Raw genomic sequence first — 6000 nt, forward strand, 5'->3', positions numbered from 1 at the left:
AGCTTTAGCCCTTTGTTTAAGTTGGCTCCCCACATGATTTTAAAAATTGTCAAACGTCTTCTTTAATAAAATTCCATATTTGCAGTGTTTCCTTGTTCCCTTCCATTCCTAAATAAATTCCTACCATTTGTACATTCATTCTTAACCCATGACTTCCATCTATCCTTCATGTACAAAACCAAATGGCCTTTAATGGACACCAAGCGTGCTATTAGTCAATTTCTTGAGTTTCTTTGACATGCTTGAAATGAGGGTTTTAATGTTTTGACTTAGTGCCATGTATAGTGCGTAGTTGAATGGGTCAAGATTGTGCTTTGTGGATAATGTTCATTAAGTGAAGAGGAGTTAAGGAAAACACTTTAATTCTTCTTGGAATTAAAGTGATCCTCTAGTTAAGGGTTTTGATTAGTGAAACTTAGTGTGACGCCCCCAAATTCCGCTTGGGATCGGACGGACATTTGAAGTGTCGAGACATGCAACACAAGGTTACCTGCCCCCGTTCATGACATATAAGATGCAATATTCCTAACATGCATCTAGCATTATGCAATATTCACAGCGGATAATTTTTTTCTGTAGCAATACTATGCACCAAACTAAAATATCCCAAATACTTAAAACATACTTCATACTTAACGGCATACTAAACAACTAAGATCACAATAATAGTCCATAAGGTTGTGATCAAAAGAGTGCTGGAGATTGAACTCCACCAATACAAGTAGTAATTTGAGGTAACTATTGTAATACCATCTACGTCGCACCGTCGCTTAGTCGGCCGTTTCCAGTTGGTCGATTCCTGGTTCTCCTTCAGATCCTATAACAAAATCTACCATTCGGGGGGAATGGTAGTTGGGGCTACCATAGTGAGATTTGATTACAAATCTCAGCAAGTTAACGGAAAACTTCCACACAGGTTAATGATGCATGCATGGCAGTAAAAGCATGAATGCATAATCAAATCATAAGTAATCATAGCATAACTTGACATACAACATAACATAACTGGCATAACTTAAACTGAAACTGAAGCTTAGCATGAACGTGACTTGAAACATAGCATGAACGTGAACTTGAAATATAACATGGACTTAAAACATAACATGAACGTGAACATGCATAATTTGAACATGAACTTGAGCATGACATAACATAAATGTGAACTTGGAACATAACGTAAATGTGAACATAACATAACATGAACTTGAAACATATTCTTGTCTCATGGGATTACCATGATTGCGTGAACGTAAACTTGAACGTAACATAACGTGAACTTGAAACATGACTTGAACGTGAAATACATGAACTTGAAATCTTATTCAATAGACTTAATCATTAAAGTGACCATATGGGTGCTACACAGGTCCCCTTGAGCCGTGTGTCCCTGCCGATTACCGCATCACATCACAGGTTTCTATACCAGCTGTGAGTGCGTTAATACGTACTCCACAGTTGTTGTGGCCCCACGTATTCTACGTGTCACAATTGCTGTGTCTCACGTAGTGTCATGCTCCACAGTTGTTGTGGCCCCATGACTTATTTGTTTGTGCCACACTTGCTGTGGACACACGTAACGTAATGTGTGGCACCATCGGCGTTAGTGCCTGGCGCGCTCCGGTGACCAGCTAATTAGGCCTCATTCGCAACCTGTTGACTGTACTTCGTCAACCCAGGGAATTTCACACCTATTTAGACACTCCAGCGTGAACAAAGGAGTTCCACTAGGATATTACCCCATCCTAGCGCTTAGGGTCGTGATTGACATGAATAACTTAACTGGCATACATGACATTTCGTAACGTGACGTAACATGATCGTGACATAAAAGACAAAAGTCCTGACGTAGCATAACATGACATGAACATAAGATGACAGACATGACATACTTCAAGACATAAATGTAACAGAATACATTTCATAACATGGCATACATGTAACATGCAACATTTCGTAACATGGCATACCATATAACAGACAACATTTCATAACATGGTGTAACATGTGACAGTGAATCTTACATGACATGAAATACATGTAACAGATGGCATACTTAACTTAACATGACATGCTTGCAATGTATAGGAATACGTGACAGAATATCTTTTGTAACAGATGAATAATTCATGACAGAATAAATTCTGTGTAACAGATAAATATGTAATGACTTGGCATGGCACATATGATAACATGCATACATACAATTTAGTTCCCTTACTTATCACTCATACACATTAAACTGATAGTAAGTTAAAAGCTAACTTACCTCGATCGTCGCGTTCTACTAGAATAAAGCGCGAAACACGAGGAACTGTAAAAGGTTATTCTAAAAGTTAGAAATTAATTACTAACAATTAGAAATGTAAAAAGAGACAACTTAGAGTAAAATTATCATTTTACCCTCTACATGTGGGCAAATGACCATTTTACCCCCTAACTTAAGGATTTGATATCCTAATTCCAAAAAATTACCAAAATTTACATTCCTCATGTAAATTTTGTCCCAAACTCAAATCTCAACTCAGAAAAATTTAAAACCAATCACAACTATGAAAAACTCACTATGGCCGAAACCTACATAGGACATTTGTCTTATTTTGGTTGCAATTCTTTCAAGTTCCAAAACTCATGAATAAACCAAAATCTTGTAACAAAGATCTTCCTATCCTAAGTTTAAAAACACCCTTAAAACTATCCATTAAGAAAAAGCTAATTATCAATACCAAACTTTTTGTAAAAAGACCCAAACTTTTTAACAAAAAGTAAACCTTAAATCACAAGTTTTGACCTTAATAAAAACATCTCCAAGAATTCCAAAAAAATCAAATCTTACTTCTAACATATTCATAACATCATCCTAAGATCAAACATGCTTTAAAACATCAAACAAAACTCACCAAAAAACACAAAACAACACTTGGAGTTTTTGGTTTTAAACTTAGTCCAAAACAAAAACTGATTTTCCCAACTAACTATGATCAATCTCTTGATCCATGGCTTAAAGACATGTGATCTTCAAACTAACACATCACATGGTTTAAAAATGTGTCCTAAAGAAGATCCAACCATCAAACTTAAAATCACATGGCTAAAATTTAATAAAACATGGATCTAACTCAAAAACATCAAAGTTTAGGCCTAACCGAAATCCGCTTGCATAGAAAATCATATCTCTAAAAATAATACTAAATATCTTCGAAATAACATCCTAACATGTATATAAGAGGCTTAGGATCATCATATAAAAATATCAAAGCCTTTGGAATAAGATTAAACAACGAAATATTCAAACTTTCATCAAACAGAAACTGTTTTTCCACTTCCAGTTTTCAAGTTTCTAACTCTAAGCAAATCTATCATCAAAAGCTTTATTCATGAAACAAAACTTCAATTAACATTCATAAACACATGTTAACAACACTCCATAAAATTTTTGTACCAAGATAAGTCCATTAGCTTGGTCAAAACTTCCAAAACATAACATACTCTCCAGTTTCACGCCCAGAATGACCTTTCCATGGTTAAAAATAATTTTGACCCACCAAATGAGAATGGAATGAGATTAATAATATATCCACGGAAACTAGACTCAAAGACGAACAACTTATGTGAAGGAATCATCGTGCGAAAATACCTACAAAGGGTCGTAAATGGCCACGCAAAAAGTCCCAGAAATCTGCCCGAGAGAGCTCTTTTGGGTTTCTCTCTAAGAACGGGAGAAAGAAGTGATAAAATGGAGAGAAGTATGTCTTGCACGACTTTAGACTTCTGGAGGGAGAAGTTATGGGCTTGAATGACCCTTGATTGGAGGTGGATATGTGACATAAAGTGGAGAATAGAGAGGGGCAGAGACTGCTTGCAGCAGCTGTGAAAGATGGAGGTTGATGGAGTGGATTTCTCCTTCACATCAAGGCACTATTGGGTGCAGCCAATGGCAGTGGATGGTCTGCCATGTGGGGGAGGAAACTTCTCCAAGAAGCTTTGCCAAGGTGGCCAATTTCGTGGGCCTTGGTGGGCCCCACCAAGTGGGCTTCAATTTGGGGTTTAAAGGGGGTTTGGTTAGGGTTTGAGATGCTATCAAGCCCAAAATCAATTTTTCTTGGCCCAATCAAATTCCCAAGGTTTAAAAGGTTGAATAATGATGTCATAATAAGGATTTGATTAATTAATAGCATGTGGAAGTGATTTAATCAAGTGGTTAAACACAATGCTAGAAATCGGATTAAAAATGGTTTGGAGGCCAACTTTAGGGTTTGGGAAAACCATTTAGGGTTTTGGTTTCAACCAAGCTTTTGGGGTTTCAATTGGATTCCAATCATTTAGGGTTTTGCTAGGGTTGAAACCCTCTTTGGTCTGGCACAATTTGGTTGAACAGATGAAACACAACTTTGCTTAGGTGGCATGATCTCACACCTTGATTCCTTCACAAATCTATCTAATGGTTCTTCTTTGTGTCAAGTGTCTAATACCATTCACTAAGTGTGGCTAAAATCTTGCCAAGTGTCCAAATAAAACTTCTCTAACCTAATTTGGACATTCCACATTGTGATTTTAAAAACACTGCAATGGGTGCACTTATCGAGGTTACTATTCACTCCAAAAAAATACATAATAAACTTAGTACTAAAAAATTCTAAATATTCATATTAACTTATAGTGAAAATCGTTTAACGAAATTCAACCCCGAAGTGCCCCTAAAAATAATTTCACAATTTTCAACAGACGTTTCGTCCGGAATTATGAAAATAACTTTTTCCGCCATAAAATCTTAAATAATCATCTGAGTCTAATGGCGTAGACCATAACGCATTCTGACACTTCTAACTACCTCAAATAATTAAACTCATATTACTAGCACCATAGTGAGTGATAACACTGACTATGTTGACAGACTAAAACCTATGCGATTGGTCGATTCGTAAAAACTTATGGGGTTTTCACGAGATTCCTAAAGTCAATAGAAATTCCACTAATGAAATGTCAAATTTCATGAGTTTGAAAAATATTTTTGATAGTAGCCTTAGTAAGAGGGTCAACCACCATGTTGCTAATTGAGAAATATCGTAGGATCACCTCAATTTGTGCAACAAGATCCCGAATATAGTGAAATTTAATATTTATGTGTTTGGTTCTACCATGGTAGTTGGGATCCTTGGCAAATGTCTAATTTGTCATACTATCACCATATATTTTATTGTCTGCAATAGTAATAACCTCTAAGTATTGAACAAAATCTCATCTTCCAAACAATTCTTGTACAACTGCTGACCAAGCAACGTACTTTAATTCCATTGTGAGTAAAGCAATGCATGATTGTTTTTTGCTGCACCAAAAAACATCTCCTCTGGTAAGCATAAATGCATAAACCATCGAGGATTTACACTCATATTTATCAATAGCCCAATTAGCATCGCTATAACCCTTTAGTCTTATGTCTCCACTCTGATAGTAAAGAAAAAGACCTAATGTCCCATGAAGGTAATAGAAAATTCTCGGTCGATGGTATATTAGACGACTTATATGATTGAAGAAGATATCTATTCGTTATATTTTGGATTATCTTCTTTGGACTATTTTCTTAGTCTTTGGCTTGGCATTACAATCTTCAATTTCCTTTCTTGAATTGGCTTTTGCTTGCTCCTCCCCTATCAACCTAGGCGACGTATCGCCTACCACTAACAATAACCACCAACAACATAATAGGAAACTGGAATGTTAGAAGGTATGTTTGTTGCCCTGCACTTGAATGACTTTAATATGATTACAAATCAATTGTCAATAGTAGAAATTGAGTTTGATGATGAGATAAGAGCATTGATTATGTTGGCATCATTGACAAATAGTTAGGAGGCCATGAGAATCGCAGTGAGGTGGCGCCCTCGACCCCCACGTGTGATTTGGTAGAAGTCATGACACCGAAGTTTTGGCCACATGGATCCCACACCCCATCGCCAAGTGCAAATGCATGCAGACATGCAAATTTGTGTATAGTTTATAAAC

Source organism: Juglans regia, chromosome 7 (assembly GCF_001411555.2).
Source record: "Juglans regia cultivar Chandler chromosome 7, Walnut 2.0, whole genome shotgun sequence".
NCBI lineage: Eukaryota > Viridiplantae > Streptophyta > Magnoliopsida > Fagales > Juglandaceae > Juglans > Juglans regia.